Source organism: Rhinoderma darwinii, assembly GCF_050947455.1.
Source record: "Rhinoderma darwinii isolate aRhiDar2 chromosome 12 unlocalized genomic scaffold, aRhiDar2.hap1 SUPER_12_unloc_11, whole genome shotgun sequence".
Taxonomy (NCBI): domain Eukaryota; kingdom Metazoa; phylum Chordata; class Amphibia; order Anura; family Rhinodermatidae; genus Rhinoderma; species Rhinoderma darwinii.
Genome location: NW_027461864.1, coordinates 294,892 through 321,763, shown reverse-complemented (window position 1 = coordinate 321,763; position 26,872 = coordinate 294,892). Strand labels below are relative to the sequence as shown.

General features: G+C 44.4%; 1 protein-coding gene across 1 annotated transcript in view; it reads left to right on the top strand.

The window, feature by feature from the left end:
• The first annotated feature begins 17,475 nt into the window (after nt 1-17,475).
• Nucleotides 17,476-26,872, top strand: part of LOC142698109 (protein kinase C delta type-like) — a 153,905-nt gene continuing 144,508 nt past the window's right edge. The window contains exons 1-2 of the mRNA XM_075847793.1: nt 17,476-17,571; nt 25,975-26,110. The gene's annotated coding sequence lies outside the window, so the exon portion shown is untranslated. The remainder of the gene's footprint in view (nt 17,572-25,974; nt 26,111-26,872) is intronic.

Genomic DNA, 26,872 nt, shown 5'->3' with positions numbered 1-26,872 from the left:
TTTTTGTTCAAGTCATGTATAAAAGTGGCAAGTGATGCCGGCGTATCTTTCCAGATGAGCAGGATGTCATCAATGTATCGGGACAAAAAAATATGACCTGGTCCATTGAGACACCCTGCCCACCCTGGAAAAGATCCCTCTCCCACAGCCCGAGGAACAAATTGGCATATGAGGGTGCACAGGCCGCCCCCATTGCCGTTCCCTGGAGCTGTAGGTAGAAAGACCAGTTAAAAATGAAAAAGTTGTGAATAAGGGCGAATTCAAGTAAGGTAAGTATAAACTTAGAGAAATTAGTTTCCATGTTTCCTGTGTTGAGAAAGAATTCAGCTGCTTTGAGTCCGTCAGCATGACGTATACTGGTGTATAGCGACTCAACGTCGCAAGTGACTGACAACATATCATCCTCTATATTGATTCCGTCAACCCTTTGCAGAAGATCTGCTGTGTCTCGTACGTATGATGGTAAGCACTCGACAAATCCCTTTAAATTATAGTCAATAAAGTTACAGTTTTTTTCTGTCATATTACCCCTACCTGATATGATGGGCCTTCCTGGAGGAATCTTAGAGTCTTTATGGACTTTAGGTAGTAAGTAGAGGGTTTGGATTGTCGGTTCAACTGGTGTAAGTGCTTTGTAAAGCTCCTTTGTGATGGTGTTGTCAAATAGGGCTTTATTCAATATTTTTAGAGTAAATACAGATAGACCTACAAAATTATTATAATCCCCAGACCTCCCTAAACAAAAACAGACCCCTAAATAATTACAGACCCCAGATCAGACCCCTAAAGAAATGCAGACCCCAGACCAGACCCCTAAATAAATACAGACCCCAGACCAGACCGCTAAATAAATGCAGACCCCAGACCAGACCCCTAAATAAATGCAGACCCCAGACCAGACCCCTAAATAAATACAGACCAAAGACTAGACCCCTAAATGAATACAGACCCCAGACCAGACCCCTAAATAAATACAGACCCCAGACTACACCCCTATATAAATACTGACCCAAGAATATGCCCCTAAATCAATGCAGACCGCAGAACAGACCCCTAAACAAATACAGACCCCAGACTGGACCCCTAAATAAATGCAGACCCCTGACTAGACCTCTAAATAAATGCAGACCCCAGACTAGACCCCTAAATAAATACAGACCCCAGACCAGACTCCTAAATAAATACAGACCCCAGACTAGACCCCTAAATAAATGCAGACCCCAGACTAGACACCTAAATCAATGGAGACCCCAGACCAGACACCTAAATCAATGTAGACCACAGACCAGACCACTAAATAATTACAGACCCCAGACCATATCCCTAAATGAATTCAGACTACAGACCTAACCCCTAAATAAATACAGACCCCAGACTAGACCTCTAAATAAATGCAGACCCCTAAATAAATACAGACCCCAGACCCCTAACAAAATACAGACCCCAGACCAGACCCCTAAATAAATACAGACCCCAGACTAGACCCCTTAATAAATACAGACCCCTAAATATAAACCCAGATTCTATATTTGTTTGGAGTCTTACTGGTGTTTCCGTTTATAATGTGGGGGTACATGTAAGCGGGGCGGAGTATATAAGGGGCATAGTCAGGGGGTATAATAATGGGGTAAAAAAAATAATAAATAATCCATAGATGTGTGTTACGCTGTGACACAATCCTTTCTGCACAGGCCGGTGTCGCACTGATAAATGGCGTCCTTTCTTATCCCCCGTTTGGTCCACACTCCGCACCTTTGCAGTTTGGGGAGTTTTGCTGTGAAGTGTTGTCCTGGTATAATACGGGCACCCTCGCTTCCAGCAGATATGTTTGGGCTCTCCCCTTCCTGGTTCCCTAATTTTAGAACCTTAATAATTCGCCACTTGAAACAGAAGAAATGTTCCCCTCGGGCACAACTGCATATTTTTTTATTTCCTGGCTTATTGGAGTCATAACTAATTTTATTTTTCATAGACGTAGTGGTATGAGGGCTGGTTTGTTGCGGGACGAGCTGTAGCGATTATTGGTACCATTTTGGGGTACATGCGACTTTTTGATCACCTTTTATCCTATTTTTTGGGAGGCCAGGTAAACAAAAAAACGCAATTCTGGCACAGATTTTTTAGTTTTTTTCATACAGTGTTCACCACGCGTTATAAACTACATGTTACCTTTATTCTGCGGGTCAGTACGATTCCGGCAATACCTAATTTATAGAACTTTTTTATGTTTTACAACTTTTTGCACAATAAAATTACTTTTGTAAAAAGAATGTATTTTTTCTGTCGCCAAGTTGTGAGAACCATAACGTTTTAATATTTTTGTCGCCGGAGCTGTACGAGGGCTTGTTTTTTGCGGGACGAGCTATAGTTTTTATAGGTACTATTTTTGGATACGGGCGAATTTTTGATCACTTTTTTATTCCAATATTTGTAGGGCAAAGTGACCAAAAAACAGAAACTCTGGTATAGTTTTTTACGGGTTTTTTTTTACGCTGTTCACCGCGTGCAATAAATAATATAATATTTTGATACCTCAGGTCGTTAGGGTCGCGGCGATGCCAAATACATATGGTTTATTATTTTTTTTCAATAATAAAGGACTTGATAAGAGAAAAAGGGCAATTGTGTTTTATTTTATTACTTGAAACTTTTATTGTTTTCAAACTTTTATTTTTTTCACTTTCTTTTACACTTTTTCATACTTTCTTTTACACTTTTTTTCAAGTCTCACTAGGGGACTTGAAGTTCCAACTGTCTGATGTTTTTTTTCTAATACATTGAACTACCTACGTAGTGCAATGTATTAGATCTGTCAGTTATTCACTGACAGCAAGCCAATTAGGCTTCCCCTTCTGGCGGGGCCTAATCGGCTTCCGTAATTGCAGAGCAGGAGGCCACTGTGTCTCCTGTTGCCATAGCAGCAGTCGCCAGTCCTGATTGCCTGTCAGAGCTGGTGATCTGCTAGTAACCACTACGATGCAGCAATCGCTTTCGATTGCTGCATCGAAGGGGTTAATGGCAGGGATCGGAGCTAGCTCCGGTTCCTGCCATTACAGGTGGATGTCCGCTGTAACATACAGCTGACTTCCACCACTGATGACGACGGATCAGCTCCTGAGCCGGCGCCATCTTGCCGGTGGCTACGGAAGCCAATCAGGCTCCGACGCCGGGCGGATCTTGACCGGCTTCCGTGCTAGGCAGACCGTAAGGCCAGTATTAGGCCTCCGGATGCCATTGCAGCCACCGGAACCCCGGCAATTTCATTGCTGGGGTTCCGATGAGCTGCAAACACCTTAAGTGCAGCACTCGCGTTTGAGCGCTGCACTTAAGGGGTTAATGGCGGGGATCAAAGCTAATTTCAGTCCCCGCCATTACAGCCGGATGTCAGCTGTAAGATACAGCTGAGATCCGGTGATGATGGCACAGACTCAGATTCAGAGACGGTGCCAAACATTTGGCGTATGGATACGGCAATTTGCGGGAAGTCATAGCTTTCCATGGCGTACCCATACGGCAAATGTCGGGAAGGGGTTAATGTAAGGATGTGTACACTTAATTGTGCAGCAACGCTTGTTGTCTCCATTCTATGTCAGTGTGGGAAGTAGATGTCCGGCCTTATGATTTTGTGATATGTGATAGACCCAGAATCCCAATCACCAAACCAAAGAATGCAAAATAAAGACACAAAACATTATAATTGGGTGTTAAATGATCAAAACTTTTATTATATTATATGACCAAACCCAAAATGGCAAACCTCCGACTCACGAAGAGTCACCCTCCAGCACGCAGGAAAGGAAAAACCCCCTGTGGGGGAAACCTCTAGGGAAACCATGGCTGGAGGATTGCCCTTCCTCTGGGCTTAGAAGGTGCCAAAATATCATTTGTAGCAGAATTTGTACGTTTTCTCAGATTTTCAAGGAAAGACAATACAATGAACGAACAACATAAAACACATAAATCGGCTGATCTGGTTGGCTAGGCGGATGTCTCTCTACCTGGGCACTCATTAAAATAAATGGGCGATCCACGGATGAGACGGGTCCTCCAGATGCCTCCTTGTAGCACCTGTCTCTGCTCTGGCTAATAGAGGGGGATCTCCTGCTGGAATCCCCCCTCTATTACAGACAACCCGTATGAAGAGGATGGCATCACTGTGATGAAGAAGTGGTCTGGGGTGAAGGGTTTCCCTGCTAGAACCTCCAAATTACATCAGGTCGGTATTGGTGGGGAAGTCAAGCTCAAGGTCCTCAGTCCCATCCAATATGGCGCTGAATGTGGCAGTAAAACCTTCTAATATGGAATCTTCTTTATGTCATAAACATTTGTATTTATGACATCAGCACCTTCATCATCATTACTACAGGAATTTATTACCACTGCACAACTCATACATTGTGACGTCACCCACAGTGGTCTGAAGTGTTAACCCTTTAATGACTGGCAGTGTACTTACCACAGAGGCCATAAAGCTGAATAGAACATATCAGCGTCCATAAAGGAAAAGGGATAATGCAGGGAGCATCTCCGCACAAGAACTATCCATGACAAAGGGTTGTCCAGGATAAGATAACTTGTCTGCTTTCTCCAAAAACCAGCACCACACCTGTCCATAGGTTGTGTGTGGTACTACAGCTCATTACCATTCACTTCAATGGAGCAAACCTGCAATACCAGATACAACCTGTGGATAGGTGTGGTGCTGTTTTTGGAAGAAAGCAGACATATTTTTCTAATCGTGCACAGCTCCTGTTAGAAATAGTTCAAAAAAAGTGGGGGGAGAAGGAGAAGAAGGGGAGAGGGAAAGAAGAAATTAAAAAAAGGGAAAAAGGGGAACTCTGAGGTAAAAGAAATCAAACTAGACTGAAAGGAGTCTGCTGGAGGTGCCAGATGGAAAGACAGATTCTGCCATGGGGACCAGATTAGTTGAAATGTATCTTGAAGGGGGGCTTCAGAGAGTGGGTTTTAACCCCTTCCCGCCCTATGAAGTGCTGTTGCATTGAAAAACTATGCAGTTCATCTTCGAATGCAGCGTCACAAAAACAAATTATTTTGTAAAAAATAAAACTATATAAATTTGGTATCGCCATAATCGTAGTGACCCGCAGAATCAAGTTATCATGCAATTCATGCCGCCCGATGAACACTGTAAAATCAAAACAGAAATGGCGGAATTACAGGTTTTTTTTCAATTCACCCCACAAAATGTAGGTTTTTAAAAAAAAAAAATTAATACATTATATGGTACATTAGTCCGCAGGGTAAATTCCACATAAACAGCGCCATTCATCGGTTAACTGTTTAAATGATACCAGCTCAAGTGACCTTTATCGAGAAACACCATAAGAAATGTTTTCACAATTAACCTTCTAATTGGGCCTAGCATGTGTGGTACTGTCTGCTAAGCCGTTGTATCTAAGCATATTATATGTGATACTGTCTGCTGAGCCGCTGTCTCCTATCAAGTAGCAGAGCTATCAGGTGTCATAGTGTAATGAAACGGGGTAGGGAGACAGACAGGTGAGCCCTAATCTACCCGAAACTCAGTCCCTGCCTACTTGCACGGCCCGTCCTAAGTGACGGCGTACAACTGGGCGATGGTCGATACGCTCAATAAGTGCAAGACAGACAACACAAGACAAGGGCACACAGAAGATAAAGGGGGAGGTAGGGGCAGTTGCCCACGGCAACACCGTGCGCAACAGGCAGTGGTGAACGAGCCGAGACAAACCAGGAGAGTACGAAGTAGCAAATCAGAGCAGGAGAATAGTCAGTCAAGCCAGGGTCAATAAGTAACAGCGGTCAATAAGGTAAGTAGCAAGAATCGCAGAGCCAGGAAACCAGACAATCACAGGCAAGGAACATGCTGCAAGTGAGGGTAAAAATAGACCAAGGGCAGGAGCTAGAACCGTCAGGCCAGGCTTTGATAGGTTCTCCCTCTCCTCAGCCTGCCAGCCTGAGTGGTAACAGATCGCGTCACTCGAGCAGACCTTGGAGCTGATGAAGGCTGATTAACCCCGGGCGTCGACACAGAACCTGTGTCTGGCAAACCCTTTACAGTACCCCCCTTTTTATGAGGGGCCACTGGACCCTTCCTAGGTGGGCCTGGCTTGTTGGGGAACCGAAATTGGAACTTGCTGAGCAATATACCGGCGTGAACATCCCGGGCGGGTACCCAAGTCCTCTCCTCAGCCCCGTATCCTCTCCAATGGACCAGGTACTGGAGGGAGCCTTGGACCATCCTGCTGTCCACAATCTTGGCTACCTCGAATTCTACCCCATCCGGAGTGAGAACAGGAACCGGAGGTTTCCTCGATGTAGCCAAGGACGGGGAGCAGCTTTTCAAGAGGGAGGCAAGGAAAACGTTGTGTATCTGAAAAGACGGGGGTAACTCCAGCCGGAAGGTGACAGGGTTGAGGACCTCAATAATTTTGTATGGCCCTATATACCAGGGAGCAAACTTCTTGGACGGAACTTTAAGGCGCAAATTTTTAGAAGACAGCCACACCAGATCCCCGACCACAAGCAGAGGGTTAGTTGAACGTCTTTTATCTGCCTGAGTCTTTTTGATGATCTGGGACGCCTCAAGGTTCTTCTGAACCTAGGCCCAGACTGTGCACAGTTCCCGATGAACGACATCTACCTCGGTATTGTTGGAACCACCAGGTGAAACGGAGGAGAACCGTGGATTAAGCCCAAAATTACAGAAGAAGGGGGAAACCCCCGACGAGCTACTGACCCGGTTATTAAGGGAAAATTCGGCGAGGGGAATGAAGGAGACCCAATAATCTTGAAAGTTTGAGATAAAACAACTTTAGTATAGTTCCACAGACTGATTAGTCCTCTCAGTTTGGCCATTAGTTTCAGGATGGAAGGCCGAGGAAAAGGACAGATCAATCTCCAGCTTCTTACAGAAAGCTCTCCAAAACAATGAAACAAATTGTACCCCTCTGTCAGAAACAATATTGACCGGAACCCCATGACGCAGGATGTGTTTGACAAACAAGGTAGCTAACGTCTTGGCATTGGGTAGTTTCTTGAGGGGTGCAAAGTGGCACATCTTACTGAAGCGGTCTCCTACAACCCACACCACCGACGTGCCTTGGGACGGAGGCAGATCGGTGATAAAATCCATGGAGATATGGGTCCAAGTCTCTGGGGAATGGGCAAAGAACTTAGTAAACCCGCAGGTCGGGACCTGGGAGTCTTGGACCTAGTACAAATTTCACAAGCGGCGACGTAGGCCTTAACGTCTTTAAGCAACCCAGGCCACCAATAGGTTCTAGAAATGAGGTGCTTGGTACCCAGGATGCCTGGATGGCCAGATAGTGCGGAGTCGTGGTTCTCCCTGAGCAACCTTAGCCGGAATTGCAGGGGAACAAATAGCTTGTTCTCAGGAAGGTTCTCGGGAGCAGAAGCTTGATCAGCCGCAATTTCGGAGACTAAGTCTGAATCCACAGAGGATATGATTATACCTGGGGGCAAAATACAAGCGGAATCCTCCTCAAGAGAGGGGCTGGCCATGAAACTACGCGACAGAGCATCAGCTTTAACATTTTTTGTCTAACTCCAAGGACTTCCCAGCTACAGCGAACAGGCCTTGACCCCCTCAAGCCTGAGAGTCCCGCCACAACAAAATAGCCCTCCCAATGCCATCCTGCAAGCCCAAGCACCACAAATCCATTCCCACATCCATTCCCACATCATTCAGGTGAACACCATCTGCACTCCAATACGCTCCAACTCCAGCTTCCAAGTCCCAGTGCACATATGCCGCCATTCCGCGCAACAAATGCAGACACCGCCCTGTTAACTTTTATCCAGGCTTTGTTGATCCGCTCCACCGACCGTGCCAAACGCCAGGATTTTCTAGGCACAATATCCGACCACACCGTCATCAAGTTCGGGTACAACGACCACAGATGCAACAGATCGTGTTTTATGTCCCGAACCAACTCACGGAACGGGCGGGCCCAAGATCGTTGCGCACAAGAAATCATCTAAATAATGAATGATCGAATCCACCCCCGCCACAGATTTGACCACCCATTCCAAAAATGAGCTAAACACCTCAAAGTACGCACAAGAAATGGAACAACCCAAGGGGAGACACTGATCCACATAAAAACCGCCCCCCCCCCAAAAAACACCCCAGTAAACGCTGACTATCCGCATGCACCGGCAACAGCCGAAAAGCCGCCTCGACATCCGTCTTGAACATTAACGCCCCCTACCATGGAAACGCACCCACTGCACCGCCGCGTCGAATGACATATACAAGACCGAGCAAAGATCCCGATCTATCCCGTCATTAACCGACAAGCCCTTAGGATAAGACAAATAGTGAATCAAACGGTATTTGTTCGCCTCCTTCTTCGGGACAACCCCCAGCGGGGAGACGACCAAACCCGGGATGGGGAGAGAACTCAAGGGCCCCGCCATGCGCCCCAAATCCACCTCTTTTGCCAATTTCTCCCTAACCACGTCAGGATGCTGGTAAGCTGACTTCAGATTTTTTATGGAAAAGGGGACCCTGTGAGGAGGGGAGGGGATACAAAAACCCACATTAAAACCATCAAACCACAACTGCGCACTGGCCCTGTCCGGATAACTATTTAGAAACCTGACTATCCTTTCCAGCTTCACTGGCGTTACCCCCATGACTGGCGTTAAAACCCCCACCCCCACCTCATTTTCCCTTGTGCAAGCATTTGGATGCCCCGTGGGACGCCCCATTGCATTGAGCACAAAGGTGCTTGAACTTGCAACCTGCACCGAATTTACACTGCCCCTCATTGTATTGCCAGCACAGCTCGAGCTTTGCGTTGCCCCCTGAGCTGGATTGACCAGATTGGCCTGCTGCCCCCCCCCCCCCGCTCCCGGGAAAGGATTGGCCCGTAACCAGAGGGCAATATCCTCGTGGTCCCACCTAATATTGGGCCGAACCGCCTTCCGTTGTCTAAACTGCTTGTCATAACGTAGCCAAGCTACCCCCCCATATACCCTATGTGCTTCCCCGATGGCATCCATATAGCAAAACAGGGGGGAGCAATATTCCGGAGCCTTTTCACCAATAACACTGGCCAAAATGGCGAACTCTTGCAACCAGTTAACAAATGTCTTAGGGATAAGGAGGTAACAACGCTTTTCCTCCTCCTCCTTCTTACTCTCATCTCGCTTCCCCTTCTCCAGATTAAATTTTTCCAGGGGCAACAATGAAAAAATTTCCACGTACTCGTCCTTCCAAATTTTTTCCCAAACTTCCTGCTTCAAGTGTGCCCCCAAAGGTCCTTCAAAACACACATAAACCTCCACCCTGGCTTTATCGTCCAACCGAACACCATCAACCGCCGCCGCCGAGTCGGTCTGAACAGACACCGCCACCGATTCCGTATTTGCTCCTACACTCGCAGCGACCGCCGCCGGGGCATTAAACCCTACCCTACCAGCCCCCACCCATGCCGCCACAGGAGACCGCGAAGGGGGCTCGGTGACCCCCGTCCCGTCGAGCCGGCCTAACAATTCCTTGACGCAACCAACCAACTCTCGCAGACTTTCCCCCCCACCCCCAACATTCCCAAACCCAGACCCCACATCACATAACCGCTCCTCAACCGCGGAACCCTCCCCCGAAACAGGAGACATAAGTATAGCAGGAAAAGGTAAAGATGGTGAAAACGACTCACCGAGCTGCACAGGTGCTGTGGACCCATCAGCTGGACCGTCCTGTCCACGAAGCTCCCCATCCTCAAGGTCTTCGGCAGATCTGGTCCCAGTTCCATGGCAGAACGCACAGGCGTGCTCAACGGCCGGAACCGAGGTGGGTGAGGGGCGGGCTCCCAAGCTCTCTCTCTGGTAGTCGACCGACACCAGAGGGCCGGCAGCTCGCTGCCCGGAAGTCACCCTCGAAACAGACGACCTAGGCCTGCGGCCCAATGCAGGTCCCTTGCTTCCACCGGATCGCCGTGGGGCTCCACACCCAGCCGGCACATCACCAGGGGCAGCCGTCCGAACCATGGAACCCGGCGTAGAACTGGCGAGTGGAGGGGTGATCGGAAGTAGAGGCTGCACCCACCCCACTTCCGCTGGACTCCACTGCGAAGTGGGATTCCTTCCGACCCTGGCACCGGCTGCAGTATCTGTGCTGCCAGACGCCCCAGCCGGAGGTTCCCTCACAGGGCTCCCTCTGTGGCGCCGAGTTCGACAAGCCACATCGAGGCTCAGCCTTTCTGGAGGACGCGAGCGCCGGACCCGGCGCGAGGGAGAGACAGCCGAAGGTACCGGAGCGTTGGCCACCGCTGCAGCTTGTTCCTCCAACCAGGCGGGGCCGAATGCAGCAGCCGCCGCCCGCATCTGCTCAATGAAGTGCTGCGCTGAAATGAGGTAAGGTGGCCGCCGGATGGGAGATGCGTGGATGGATGTCTTACTCCGTGCGCTGCTCCCGACCAAAAGACCGGGAAGTCAGCGCACTTCCGGCTAACCCTCACCGGATCCCCTCCCTCTCCTAGACCATCCCCCTCCACTAACTCTCCCCTTTGGCTGTGACACGATCCTCCCTCCTATCCCCGTCATGTCTGGCCTACCCTCCATTGTGGCAGAGACCGTCCGGCCTGTGCTTTCTATGGTTTTGTGCTTGGGATTTTGGGTCTATCACATATCACAAAATCATAAGGCCGGACATCTACTTCCCACACTGACATAGAATGGAGACAACAAGCGTTGCTGCACACATCGATTACATTAAGATATTGTATTACGGTCTGTAGCCTTTGGGGGAATATATTAACCTTTCTACAACAGTTTACTAGCGTAGAAAATCCACAAAATGCGCAAATGTCAAAATTTTTGGGGGCAACAAATGGGCAGGGCTTAGCAGAAATGGCCAACAATTTTACTATAATTTACGCCAGTAACTGATGTAAATTATAGCAGAAATCTATATGTATAGTGCGGCCCAGATTTATCTCTGGGGGGCGTAACAAGGCAAAGGTCCGTGCCAGACCCATACCTCCCCACCAATCAGACTGTATGCCCCCCCAATCAGACAATAAAATACATTTTAAAAATGTACTTACCTCACCACTCCGTTTCTCCCTCCCGGATTCCCTCAGACTCTTACAGCAGGCCGCAGCATGTAGAAAGTACTGATGACAGGCCGCGTTGCAGCTAAAAGATGCGACACATTTATTAAGAGTAGTTCGCCTGTTAATAAATGTGTTGCATCTTACTCCAGCAAACTGTTTAATAGGACTGGTGTATGAAACGCCAGTATTAAAGGGAATGTGTCGCTAGAATTGTTTTTAGGGGACTGAGTGGCACTGAGTGGCGGGTAGATTAGGGCTCACCTGTCTGTCTCCCTACCCCGTCATTACATAATCACAGGCCCATATACCTTTTCTAAACTGGTCCCTGACACAACTATGGACCCTCTTGAGACCCTGGCTCAGCAAATGCAGGGCCTCTCCCTACAGGTCCAAGCCCTGGCTCAGAGGGGCAACCAGCGTGATGCTACCCTGGTAGTGCCCTACCTCACTTTTTTCTCCTTTCGGGAGAGTTGTAGGCTCTATTTCCGTCTAAGGCCCCACTCCTCAGGTTCTGAGAGCCAGCAAGTGGGTATAATTATGTCCCGGCTCCAGGACGGGCCCCAAGAATGGGCCTTCTCCTTGGCTCCTGACGCCCCTGAACTTTCCTCTGTTGATCTTTTTTTTTCTGCTCTCGGGCTCATCTATGACGAGACTGACAAGACTGCTTTTGCCGAGAGTCAGCTGGTGACCTTACGTCAGGGTAAGACACCCATTGAGGAGTACTGTTCTGACTTTAGAAAGTGGTGTGTAGCTTCTCGGTGGAATGACCCTGCCTTGAGGTGCCAGTTTAGATTGGGTCTGTCGAACGCCCTCAAAGACCTGTTAGTTAGCTATCCCTCTTCTGACTCCCTAGATCAGGTTATGGCTTTAGCGGTATGTCTTGACCGACGTCTCAGGGAACGACGACTTGAACGTTTTTGTGCTTTCTCCTCTGCCTCCCCCATGATGGCTCCCGAGGTTCCGTTGCTTCGTTCTTCCACGGAAAACTCGGATGAACCAATGCAACTCGGGGCCTCCGTGTCTCCCCAACAACGTAGAGAGCTCCGCAGGAAGAATGGTCTCTGCTTCTACTGTAGGGATGACAAGCATCAAGTGAACAACTGTCCTAGGCGTAAGAATAAGCAGCCGGAAGAACTTCCGCGCCTAAGTGACCATCGGGGAGGTCACTTGGGCGCACAGGTATTTCCCGTAAATATGAAACCTTAAAAGATCTTGCTTCCCTTTCAGGTCTCTTTTGAGGGTAGGTCTGCTACCGGCAGTGCCATCGTGGATTTAGCGTCTTCTGATATTATGTCTGTGGAATTTGCTATGTTTCTAGCTATGCCATTGATTGATTTGCCTAAACCTGTCCCGGTAGTGGGTATCGACTCCACTATAACCAGCCCGATACAACACAGCAGCAGCAGCCATGCATTACAAGGGTGGGAAGGTCCACTGTTTTTGGCCCTTCCCAGCCTCATAATACCAGCCTACGGCCGCCCCAGTGCCCGACCATCACAACAGATGGTCGGGTACTGGATTGTACCAAGCTCTTCCCGGCACCCCTGTAATAACGGGTGTTTTTACGGTCGTGTGCATGAGGCCCCGTAATGACGGGTGGCTACATGTGTGCACCCGTCATTACGGCAGCGTTGCTAGGCGACGTCAGTAAATAGTCACTCTTCAGGGTGCTGAAAGAGTTAACTGATCGGCAGTAACTGTTTCAGCACCCTGGACAGTGACTACCGATCACAGTACCTGTTCATACTTACCGGGAACTCCCTGCTTCCTCCAGTCCGGTCTCCTGGCCGTTGCCTTGGTGACGCGTCCCTCTCGACATCCGGCCCGACATTCCTTGATGACGATGCAGCCCATGTGAGCGCTGCAGCCAATCACAGGCTGCAGAGGCCTCTGCAGCCAATCACAGGCTGAAGAGGCCTCTGCAGCCAATCATAGGCTGCCGCGTCAGAAAAGAAGGTCGGACTGGAGGAAGAAGAGGGACTCGTCACCAAGACAACGACCGGGTACGTATGAAATGCTTTTTATTTTATTTTTAATCAGCAGCCTCTTTTCTCTATCAGTGATTGATAGAGATAAGTGGCTGCCGATTTGTATAATATTTTTGACCGGGTTCGGTCAAAACGCATTCGCTGCGAACCGAACTTTTCCGGAAGTTCGGACCGAAACCGAGTTCGGTTGTCCCGGTTCGCTCATCTCTACAAATTTATATAGTTTTATTTTTTACAAAATAATTTGTTTTTGTGACGCTGCATTCGAAGATGAACTGCATAGTTTTTCAATGCAACAGCACTTCATAGGGCGGGAAGGGGTTAAAACCCACTCTCTGAAGCCCCACTTCAAGATACATTTCAACTAATCTGGTCCCCATGGCAGAAATCTGTCTTTCCATCTGGCACCTCCGGCAGACTCCTTTCAGTCTAGTTTGGTTTCTTTTACCTCAGAGTTCCTCTTTTTCCCTTTTTTTAATTTCTTCTTTCCCTCTCCCCTTCTTCTCCTTCTCCCCCCACTTTTTTTGAACTATTTCTAACAGGAGCTGTGCAGGATTAGAAAAATATGTCTGCTTTCTTCCAAATACAGCACCACACCTATCCACAGGTTGTATCTGGTATTGCAGGTTAGCTCCATTGAAGTGAATGGTAATGAGCTGTAGTACCACACACAACCTATGGACAGGTGTGGTGCTGGTTTTTGGAGAAAGCAGACAAGTTCTCTCATCCTGGACAACCCTTTGTCATGGATAGTTCTTGTGCGGAGATGCTCCCTGCATTATCCCTTTTCCTTTATGGCCGCTGATATGTTCTATTCAGCTTTATGGCCTCTGTGGTAAGTACACTGCCAGTCAGTAAAGGGTTAACACTTCAGACCACTGTGGGTGACGTCACAATGTATGAGTTGTGCAGTGGTAATAAACTCCTGTAGTAATGATGATGAAGGTGCTGATGTCATAAATACAAATGTTTATGACATAAAGAAGATTCCATATTAGAAGGTTTTACTGCCACATTCAGCGCCATATTGGATGGGACTGAGGACCTTGAGCTTGACTTCCCCACCAATACCGACCTGATGTAATTTGGAGGTTCTAGCAGGGAAACCCTTCACCCCAGACCACTTCTTCATCACAGTGATGCCATCCTCTTCATACGGGTTGTCTGTAATAGAGGGGGGTTTCCAGCAGGAGATCCCCCTCTATTAGCCGGAGCGGAGACAGGTGCTACAAGGAGGCATCTGGAGGACCCGTCTCATCCGTGGATCGCCCATTCATTTTAATGGGTGCCCAGGAAGAGAGACATCCGCCTAGCCAACCAGATCAGCCGATTTATGTGTTTTATGTCGTTCGTTCATTGTATTGTCTTTCCTTGAAAATCTGAGAAAACGTACAAATTCTGTTACAAATGATATTTTGGCCCCTTCTAAGCCCAGAGGAAGGGCAATCCTCCAGCCATGGTTTCCCTAGAGGTTTCCCCCACAGGGGGTTTTTCCTTTCCTGCGTGCTGGAGGGTGACTCTTCGTGAGTCGGAGGTTTGCCATTTTGGGTTTGGTCATATAATATAATAAAAGTTTTGACCATTTAACACCCAATTAGAATGTTTTGTGTCTTTATTTTGCATTCTTTGGTTTGGTGATTGGGATTCTGGGTCTATCACATATCACAAAATCATAAGGCTGGACATCTACTTCCCACACTGACATAGAATGGAGACAACAAGCGTTGCTGCACAATTAAGTGTACACATCCTTACATTAACCCCTTCCCGACATTTGCCGTATGGGTACGCCATGGAAAGCTATGACTTCCCGCAAATTGCCGTATCCAAACGCCAAATGTTTGGCACCGGCTCAAAAGCTGAGTCGGTGCCATCATCGCCGGATCTCAGCTGTATCTTACAGCTGACATCCGGCTGTAATGGCAGGGACTGAAATTAGCTTTGATCCCCGCCAGATCTAATACATTGCACTACGTAGGTAGTGAAATGTATTAGAAAAAAATCATCAGACAGTTGGAACTTCAAGTCCCCTAGTGGAACTTGGAAAAAGTGTAAAAAAAAGTATAAAAAAGGTGTAAAAAAAAAGTAAAAAAAATAACAGTTTGATAACAATAATATTTTCTGCGTCCTATTAATTTCAATTGGAGCTCAGAGGTGGAAACCACTTGTAGAACATCAGCCCCCCACTCACAGTGAAATAACCATCAGTGGTATCCGCCCTGGAAACCACAGGGAATTCCACCTGAAAAACCGCACCAAATTTTAGTGCAGTTTTTCGGGCGGTATATCTCCTGCGGAAAGACCGCAGAAATCATTTTAAAAAAGCTTATACTTACCATAGTCATAGCGACGCGTATTCTGTTCTGAGCGCAGCCTGGCCTCCTGTGATGATGCTGTAGTACATGTGACCGCTGCAGCCTTTGATTGGCTGCAGCAGTCACATGGGATGGTATCATCATCCCCTGAGGCCAGACTGCGCTCAGTACAGAATATGCGTCGCTATGACTATGGCCGGGAGTAAGTATAAGCTTTTGTTTTTTCTCATTATACAATCAGGGCCGGGTCTAGGTTTATGTGAGCTATTTGGTGACACAGACTTAGTAGACCCCTTTGCGGGGGAACTCACGGGGGCAGTAAAATGGTAGAAAACGTCACTTTGTGCCTCCATATAGACGTTAGGACCTACTTATGCCCCCACATAGAAGTTAGGCCCCCAGTTTGTACCCCAAAAAAATTTGTGCCCTCTGTAGATAGTGGTAGTGCCACACAGCCCCCCTCCCTGGTTGTGCCACACAGCCCCCCTCCCTGGTTGTGCCACACAGCCCCCCTCCCTGGTTGTGCCACACAGCCCACCTCCCTGGTTGTGCCACACAGCCCCCTCCCTGGTAGTGCCACACAGCCCCCTCCTCCCTGGTAGTGCCACACAGCCCCCTCCCTGGTAGTGCCACACAGCCCCCCTCCCTGGTTGTGCCACACAACCCCCTCCTCCATGGTAGTGCCACACAACCCCCTCCCTGGTAGTGCCACACAGCGCCCTCCTCCCTGGTAGTGGCACACAACCCCCTCCTCCCTGGTAGTGCCACACAGCCACCCTCCCTGGTGGTACCACACAGCCTCCCGCCCCCCCCCCCCGGTAGGTAGCGATTTTGGTTTCCCTCTAGGAGTGGAATTCCAGCCAGAGTATATGCAGAGCTAAAGAACCCGTTTAGTAACACTGCCTTCTCTTGATCCCCTGTGACCAACTCCCCATTACCACTATTTAGGGGTCCTACATGTTCAGACCTTGGCTTTTTTTCATTTACATACTTGAAGATTTTTTGCAGATTTGATTTACTATCATTGGCCACCTGCCTTTCATTTTGCATTTTTGCTGATTTTATTACCTTTTTACAGATTTTATTAAGCTCTTTATCATTCTAGGCCAAATGGGCAACTATCTTTTAATAGACACTTACCATCTCTCCTTGCTCACTGTTACTGTATAGGGTGTGATTTCTGACCCTGATCTTCCAGGACGACACCATCTCCATTAACCATAACTGGGTGAACGGGTGTAACGTGTCCTTCATGTGGAGCCTCCTGCAGGCCAATCTGAGCGCTGTACAGAGGGAGATCAGTGAGTGGCGGGAGACCATGGACGGCTGGGAGCATCACTGTCAGGTGACATTATTATATATCGTATACATTCTGAGCATGGCCAGTGGGGGCGGGGCCTGTCTCTGGCAGACTAATTGGGGGCGGGGTCTTTTCATTTGATGGAGGACCCAGTTGAGTCGAGGTCTATCCCTGGAGGGCCCAGTGGGGGAGAGACCTGTCCCCGGAGGTCCTAGTGGAGTGTCCCCGGAGGACCTAGCGAAAGACTGCAGCACCGAGCAGGCCGGCCTCCTGGGATTACATCTCATCCCTGGAGACCGCTGTAGCCTGGACTGGCAGAGCGGTGGTCACATGGGATGAAGTGTTCTCCAAGAAGGACGTCGTCATGCAGGCCAGCCTCCTGGGATGACGTTTCATCTATGTGATCGCCGCTACAGCCTGTGATTGGCTGAAGAGGATAATCGCTGGCAGTGGCGGATCCCCAAATGGGCGTTTCAGGCGGTCGGCCGGGGCCCAAGACTTGCAGGGGGCCCATGCACACAAGTGAAACAAAACTCTCCAGGGCTGCTGCTGCCGGCCGCATTCTAGAGATCATCGGTCCCACGTGCTGATGAAGAGGCGGGGGGAATGTGCAGGGGGAGTCAATTGCGGCCAGGGAACAGGGGCACAGCACATCAGCTGTAGAGAGCAGACTGTCAGAGATTGTGATGGGCAGGTGCTGGAGTCTCCCTGACAGTCTGCTCCTCTGTGCTGCTGTACATTGTCCCTCCTGTCTAAACCTCCAGCAGCTGCCTGATAACGGCAAAACTGAAACTAGAGGGTGTAGGACCTGTGGTGACATCACAGTCACATGATTAAGGTCCTGGAGGCTGCCAGAGACAAGCACCGCAGAGGAAGAGACTGTGGTAAGTAAGTGTGTGTGAGTGTGTTAATGTATGTCTATGTAGTGTGTGCTGTGTATATAGTGTCTATAATGTAAGTCTATATAGTGTGTGCTGTGTATATAGTGTCTATAATGTAAGTCTATGTAGTGTGTGCTGTGTATATAGTGTGTGCTGTGTATATAGTGTGTGCTGTGTATATAGTGTCTATAATGTAAGTCTATAGTGTGTGCTGTGTATATAGTGTCTATAATGTAAGTCTATGTAGTGTGTGCTGTGTATATAGTGTGTGCTGTGTATATAGTGTCTATAATGTAAGTCTATATAGTGTGTGCTGTGTATATAGTGTCTATAATGTAAGTCTATATAGTGTGTGCTGTGTATATAGTGTCTATAATGTAAGTCTATGTAGTGTGTGCTGTGTATATAGTGTCTATAATGTAAGTCTATGTAGTGTGTGCTGTGTATATAGTGTCTATAATGTAAGTCTATGTAGTGTGGGCTGTGTATATAGTGTCTATAATGTAAGTCTATGTAGTGTGTGCTGTGTATATAGTGTCTATAATGTAAGTCTATATAGTGTGTGCTGTGTATATAGTGTCTATAATGTAAGTCTATATAGTGTGTGCTGTGTATATAGTGTCTATAATGTAAGTCTATATAGTGTGTGCTGTGTATATAGTGTCTATAATGTAAGTCTATATAGTGTGTGCTGTGTATATAGTGTCTATAATGTAAGTCTATGTAGTGTGTGCTGTGTATATAGTGTCTATAATGTAAGTCTATGTAGTGTGTGCTGTGTATATAGTGTCTATAATGTAAGTCTATATAGTGTGTGCTGTGTATATAGTGTCTATAATGTAAGTCTATGTAGTGTGTGCTGTGTATATAGTGTCTATAATGTAAGTCTATGTAGTGTGTGCTGTGTATATAGTGTCTATAATGTAAGTCTATATAGTGTGTGCTGCGTATATAGTGTGTGCTGTGTATATAGTGTCTATAATGTAAGTCTATGTAGTGTGTGCTGTGTATATAGTGTCTATAATGTAAGTCTATGTAGTGTGTGCTGTGTATATAGTGTCTATAATGTAAGTCTATGTAGTGTGTGCTGGGTATATAGTGTGTGCTGTGTATATAGTGTCTATAATGTAAGTCTATGTAGTGTGTGCTGTGTATATAGTGTCTATAATGTAAGTCTATGTAGTGTGTGCTGTGTATATAGTGTGTGCTGTGTATATAGTGTATATAGTGTGTGCTGTGTATATAGTGTCTATAATGTAAGTCTATGTAGTGTGTGCTGTGTATATAGTGTCTATAATGTAAGTCTATATAGTGTGTGCTGTGTATATCGTGTGTGCTGTGTATATAGTGTCTATAATGTAAGTCTATGTAGTGTGTGCTGTGTATATAGTGTCTATAATGTAAGTCTATATAGTGTTTGCTGTGTATATAGTGTCTATAATGTAAGTATATATAGTGTGTGCTGTGTATATAGTGTCTATGATGTAAGTCTATGTAGTGTGTGCTGTGTATATAGTGTCTATAATGTAAGTCTATATAGTGTGTGCTGTGTATATAGTGTGTGCTGTGTATATAGTGTCTATAATGTAAGTCTATGTAGTGTGTGCTGTGTATATAGCGTCTATAATGTAAGTCTATGTAGTGTGTCCTGTGTATATAGTGTCTATAATGTAATTCTATATAGTGTGTGCTGTGTATATAGTGTCTATAATGTAAGTCTATGTAGTGTGTGCTGTGTATATAGTGTCTATAATGTAAGTCTATATAGTGTGTTCTGTGTATATAGTGTGTGCTGTGTATATAGTGCCTATAATGTAAGTCTATATAGTGTGTGCTGTGTATATAGTGTCTATAATGTAAGTCTATATAGTGTGTGCTGTGTATATAGTGTCTATAATGTAAGTCCATATAGTGTGTGCTGTGTCTATAGTGTCTATAATGTATGTCTATATAGTGTGTGCTGTGTATATAGTATCTATAATGTAAGTCTATATAGTGTGTGCTGTGTATATAGTGTGTGCTGTGTATATAGTGTCTATAATGTAAGTCTATATAGTGTGTGCTGTGTATATAGTGTGTGCTGTGTATATAGTGTCTATAATGTAAGTCTATATAGTGTGTGCTGTGTATATAGTGTCTATAATGTAAGTCTATGTAGTGTGTGCTGTGTATATAGTGTGTGCTGTGTATATAGTGTCTATAATGTAAGTCTATGTAGTGTGTGCTGTGTATATAGTGTGTGCTGTGTATATAGTGTCTATAATGTAAGTCTATGTAGTGTGTGCTGTGTATATAGTGTCTATAATGTAAGTCTATGTAGTGTGTGCTGTGTATATAGTGTGTGCTGTGTATATAGTGTATATAGTGTGTGCTGTGTATATAGTGTGTGCTGTGTATATAGTGTCTATAATGTAAGTCTATGTAGTGTGTGCTGTGTATATAGTGTCTATAATGTAAGTCTATATAGTGTGTGCTGTGTATATCGTGTGTGCTGTGTGTATATAGTGTCTATAATGTAAGTCTATGTAGTGTGTGCTGTGTATATAGTGTGTGCTGTGTATATAGTGTCTATAATGTAAGTATATATAGTGTGTGCTGTGTATATAGTGTCTATAATGTAAGTCTATGTAGTGTGTGCTGTGTATATAGTGTCTATAATGTAAGTCTATGTAGTGTGTGCTGTGTATATAGTGTCTATAATGTAAGTCTATGTAGTGTGTGCTGTGTATATAGTGTCTATAATGTAAGTCTATATAGTGTGTGCTGTGTATATAGTGTCTATAATGTAAGTCTATATAGTGTGTGCTGTGTATATAGTGTCTATGATGTAAGTCTATGTAGTGTGTGCTGTGTATATAGTGTCTATAATGTAAGTCTATATAGTGTGTGCTGTGTATATAGTGTGTGCTGTGTATATAGTGTCTATAATGTAAGTCTATGTAGTGTGTGCTGTGTATATAGTGTCTATAATGTAAGTCTATGTAGTGTGTCCTGTGTATATAGTGTCTATAATGTAATTCTATATAGTGTGTGCTGTGTATATAGTGTATATAATGTAAGTCTATGTAGTGTGTGCTGTGTATATAGTGTGTGCTGTGTATAGAGTGTATATAGTGTGTGCTGTGTATATAGTGTCTATAATGTAAGTCTATGTAGTGTGTGCTGTGTATATAGTGTCTATAATGTAAGTCTATATAGTGTGTGCTGTGTATATCGTGTGTGCTGTGTATATAGTGTCTATAATGTAAGTCTATGTAGTGTGTGCTGTGTATATAGTGTCTATAATGTAAGTATATATAGTGTGTGCTGTGTATATAGTGTCTATAATGTAAGTCTATGTAGTGTGTGCTGTGTATATAGTGTCTATAATGTAAGTCTATGTAGTGTGTGCTGTGTATATAGTGTCTATAATGTAAGTCTATATAGTGTTTGCTGTGTATATAGTGTCTATAATGTAAGTATATATAGTGTGTGCTGTGTATATAGTGTCTATGATGTAAGTCTATGTAGTGTGTGCTGTGTATATAGTGTCTATAATGTAAGTCTATATAGTGTGTGCTGTGTATATAGTGTGTGCTGTGTATATAGTGTCTATAATGTAAGTCTATGTAGTGTGTGCTGTGTATATAGCGTCTATAATGTAAGTCTATGTAGTGTGTCCTGTGTATATAGTGTCTATAATGTAATTCTATATAGTGTGTGCTGTGTATATAGTGTCTATAATGTAAGTCTATGTAGTGTGTGCTGTGTATATAGTGTGTGCTGTGTATATAGTGTCTATAATGTAAGTCTATGTAGTGTGTGCTGTGCATATAGTGTCTATAATGTAAGTCTATATAGTGTGTTCTGTGTATATAGTGTGTGCTGTGTATATAGTGCCTATAATGTAAGTCTATATAGTGTGTGCTGTGTATATAGTGTCTATAATGTAAGTCTATATAGTGTGTGCTTTGTATATAGTGTCTATAATGTAAGTCCATATAGTGTGTGCTGTGTCTATAGTGTCTATAATGTATGTCTATATAGTGTGTGCTGTGTATATAGTATCTATAATGTAAGTCTATATAGTGTGTGCTGTGTATATAGTGTGTGCTGTGTATATAGTGTCTATAATGTAAGTCTATATAGTGTGTGCTGTGTATATAGTGTGTGCTGTGTATATAGTGTCTATAATGTAAGTCTATATAGTGTGTGCTGTGTATATAGTGTCTATAATGTAAGTCTATGTAGTGTGTGCTGTGTATATAGTGTGTGCTGTGTATATAGTGTCTATAATGTAAGTCTATGTAGTGTGTGCTGTGTATATAGTGTGTGCTGTGTATATAGTGTCTATAATGTAAGTCTATGTAGTGTGTGCTGTGTATATAGTGTCTATAATGTAAGTCTATGTAGTGTGTGCTGTGTATATAGTGTGTGCTGTGTATATAGTGTATATAGTGTGTGCTGTGTATATAGTGTGTGCTGTGTATATAGTGTCTATAATGTAAGTCTATGTAGTGTGTGCTGTGTATATAGTGTCTATAATGTAAGTCTATATAGTGTGTGCTGTGTATATCGTGTGTGCTGTGTATATAGTGTCTATAATGTAAGTCTATGTAGTGTGTGCTGTGTATATAGTGTGTGCTGTGTATATAGTGTCTATAATGTAAGTATATATAGTGTGTGCTGTGTATATAGTGTCTATAATGTAAGTCTATGTAGTGTGTGCTGTGTATATAGTGTCTATAATGTAAGTCTATGTAGTGTGTGCTGTGTATATAGTGTCTATAATGTAAGTCTATGTAGTGTGTGCTGTGTATATAGTGTCTATAATGTAAGTCTATATAGTGTGTGCTGTGTATATAGTGTCTATAATGTAAGTCTATATAGTGTGTGCTGTGTATATATTGTCTATGATGTAAGTCTATGTAGTGTGTGCTGTGTATATAGTGTCTATAATGTAAGTCTATATAGTGTGTGCTGTGTATATAGTGTGTGCTGTGTATATAGTGTCTATAATGTAAGTCTATGTAGTGTGTGCTGTGTATATAGTGTCTATAATGTAAGTCTATGTAGTGTGTCCTGTGTATATAGTGTCTATAATGTAATTCTATATAGTGTGTGCTGTGTATATAGTGTCTATAATGTAAGTCTATGTAGTGTGTGCTGTGTATATAGTGTGTGCTGTGTATATAGTGTCTATAATGTAAGTCTATATAGTGTGTGCTGTGTATATAGTGTGTGCTGTGTATATAGTGTCTATAATGTAAGTCTATGTAGTGTGTGCTGTGTATATAGTGTCTATAATGTAAGTCTATATAGTGTGTGCTGTGTATATAGTGTCTATAATGTAAGTCTATATAGTGTGTGCTGTGTATATAGTGTCTATAATGTAAGTCTATGTAGTGTGTGCTGTGTATATAGTGTCTATAATGTAAGTCTATGTAGTGTGTGCTGTGTCTATAATGTAAGTCTATATAGTGTGTGCTGTGTATATAGTGTCTATAATGTAAGTCTATGTAGTGTGTGCTGTGTATATAGTGTCTATAATGTAAGTCTATATAGTGTGTGCTGTGTATATAGTGTCTATAATGTAAGTCTATATAGTGTGTGCTGTGTATATAGTGTCTATAATGTAAGTCTATATAGTGTGTGCTGTGTATATAGTGTCTATAATGTAAGTCTATATAGTGTGTGCTGTGTATATAGTGTCTATAATGTAAGTCTATAGTGTGTGCTGTGTATATAGTGTCTATATAGTGTGTACTGTGTATATAGTGTCTATATAGTGTGTGCTGTGTATATAGTGTCTATAATGTAAGTCTATATAGTGTGTGCTGTTTATATAGTGTGTGCTGTGTATATAGTGTCTATAATGTAAGTCTACGTAGTGTGTGCTGTGTATATAGTGTCTATAATGTAAGTCTATATAGTGTGTGCTGTGTATATAGTGTCTATAATGTAAGTCTATGTAGTGTGTGCTGTGTATATAGTGTCTATAATGTAAGTCTATGTAGTGTGTGCTGTGTATATAGTGTATAATGTAAGTCTATGTAGTGTGTGCTGTGTATATAGTGTCTATAATGTAAGTCTATGTAGTGTGTGTGTTTATGTGTGTGTTTGTCATAATGTAAGTCTATATACTGTGTGCTGTGTATATAGTGTGTGCTGTGTATATAGTGTCTATAATGTAAGTCTATGTAGTGTGTGCTGTGTATATAGTGTCTATAATGTAAGTCTATATAGTGTGTGCTGTGTATATAGTGTCTATAATGTAAGTCTATGTAGTGTGTGCTGTGTATATAGTGTCTATAATGTAAGTCTATATAGTGTGTGCTGTGTATATAGTGTCTATAATGTAAGTCTATGTAGTGTGTTCTGTGTATATAGTGTATATAATGTAAGTCTATGTAGTGTGTGCTGTGTATATAGTGTCTATAATGTAAGTCTATATAGTGTGTGCTGTGTATATAGTGTCTATAATGTAAGTCTATGTAGTGTGTGCTGTGTATATAGTGTCTATAATGTAAGTCTATATAGTGTGTGCTGTGTATATAGTGTCTATAATGTAAGTCTATGTAGTGTGTGCTGTGTATATAGTGTCTATAATGTAAGTCTATATAGTGTGTGCTGTGTATATAGTGTCTATAATGTAAGTCTATGTAGTGTGTGTGTGTGTGTCATAATGTAAGTCTATATAGTGTGTGCTGTGTATATAGTGTCTATAATGTAAGTCTATGTAGTGTGTGCTGTGTATATAGTGTCTATAATGTAAGTCTATGTAGTGTGTGCTGTGTATATAGTGTGTGATGTGTATATAGTGTCTATAATGTAAGTCTATGTAGTGTGTGCTGTGTATATAGTGTCTATAATGTAAGTCTATGTAGTGTGTGCTGTGTATATAGTGTCTATAATGTAAGTCTATGTAGTGTGTGCTGTGTATATAGTGTCTATAATGTAAGTCTATGTAGTGTGTGCTGTGTATATAGTGTCTATAATGTAAGTCTATGTAGTGTGTGCTGGGTATATAGTGTCTATAATGTAAGTCTATATAGTGTGTGCTGTGTTTATAGTGTCTATAATGTAAGTCTATATAGTGTGTGCGTGTAGTGTGTGTGGTTTGAATATATAGTGTGTGGTGTTAGTGTGAATTGTATATAGGGTGTTTAATCTCACATTTTTTGTGTGTGAAATAATTTCCCACCCATAGAGCCCTCTGCAGTAAGTCAGATGCTCAGAACCCCCCCCCCCCCCCCTGCAGTATAATCTCCCCCATGGAGCCCTCAGTAGTTTTTATACTGCAGGGGGGGGGGGGCAGAGCGTTTGATTGACTGTTCAGGGTTCTATAGGGGAATAACTCCTTCCCCCCCCAAGAGCCATAAGGGCGGATTTACACGAACGTGTAATACGTCCGTGCAACGCGCGTGCTTTTCACGCGCGTCGCACGGACCTATGCTAGTCTATGGGGCAGTGCAGACTGTCAGTGATTTTTGCGCAGCTTGAGTCCGCTGCGTAAAACTGACATGTCCTATATTTCTGCGTTTTTTGCGCATCACGCACCCATTGAAGTCAATGGGTGTGTGAAAATCACGCATGCCACACGGAGGCACCTCCGTGGGACGTGCGTGATTTGCTCAACAGCAGTAAAACTGTGATTGCAAACAGAAAAGCACCAGGTGCTACAAACATACAAACAGAGTGTCATAATGATGGCGGCTGCGCGAAAGGCACGCAGCCGCGCATCATATGGTGATGACACACGGAGCTGTTAAGTGTCTTTTGCGCGCGCAAAACGGCGTATTTTTTGCGTGCGCAAAACGCACATGCTCGTGTAAATCTGCCCTAAGTGTCAGACGCTTAGACCCTCCCATAGGGCACTCAGCAGTCAGTCAGATGCACTGGGGAGGGGTGTCTGACTGCTTAAAGGGTAACTAATGAAACTTTTTAAAAAAAATTACATGTCATAGTGACATGTCAAATGTTCTAATCGGTGGGGGTCCGGGCACTGAGACCCCACCAATCGCTGAAACAAAGCGCTCAGGTGAGTGATGTGCCACTTTGTTTCTGATCGTCTTTCCTCTGATAGCCGAGCATGCGGTGTACGGGCACAACAGAAAGTCTATGAGTCCGTACACCGCGCCGAGGAAAGACAATCAGAAATGAAGTGGAACAGCGCTCACCCGGGCACTCCTGCTGCTTTGTTTTAGTGATCGGTGGTGGTCTCAATGCTGGGACCCCCATCAATCAAAACTTCTGACATATCACTCTCACTATGACACGCCAAATGTTTTTTAAAAGTTTAGTTACCTCTTGGGGACTGAATTTATTGGTTTGAGTTAATGTATGGGCCTGGGTCTTAATTTGCTTAGGGGTCTGGGGTATAAGACAATTTATGGTGTTTATTTCTGAATTTTTATGTTGCTATAGATGCTGAAAATGGCTACAGAATCGAGGGGAAAAGATTTCTCATCAGGAAACTCTGCAATCATCAGGAGAAGTCGCCATAACGGTCTGTGTCAGATGGAGAAGAAAAGAGAACGACCCATCAGTGAAGACATCTCCTGTGAGTCATTGCATTTATCTGTCCCCTCTCCTGACATGCCTGTTATCGGAAATCCTTGTATTCCACATAAAGTCTTTGTGTACCCAGGACTAATAGACAAATGCGTGTTACCATTCCCCTTGTCAGGAGGAAGTGTCCCACACAGTGTGATAATGTCAGCGATGGTTGGAGACTGTCAGTGTGTAGGGACACAGCCCTTTGACAAGGGGAATCGTAACACTCATTTGTCAATGCTCACACAGAAAGGTGGTGTTTAATATAGACATGGTGTGGCAGGGCGGTGGTGGAGAAGGGGGCCCAAGCTTGAGGAACAGCCCAGGGCCCATGGTTTACTTAATCCGCCACTGATCGCTGGAGGATAAAACACAGACTCCTAGATACGTTTGGGATCGCTGCGAATGCGCCACAAAAAAACGGAACTGCTATTTGATGCGTGATTTACATCCCCTTTGAATTCAATGGGGAAATCCCGCAACATATAATCAGTGTTTACGTAAAGACAATTGACATGCTGCGAAATGAAATTCCGCATCGCAGGTGAATTTGAGCGTATTTTTCTACTCAGTATTTACACAGCGTGTGGATGAGATTTGTTTTACCTCATCCACTTTGCTGCTGCTGTATTTGTTGCGGATTTTTTGCAAAGAAATCAGTTGTGGAAAGTCCGCCGTATTTACGCAGCGTGTGAACTGGCCCTAAAAGTGAGCGTGATCTCACGTAGCAGCTAAGGGACAATCCTGATAATCAGGTTAGGAGCAGCTT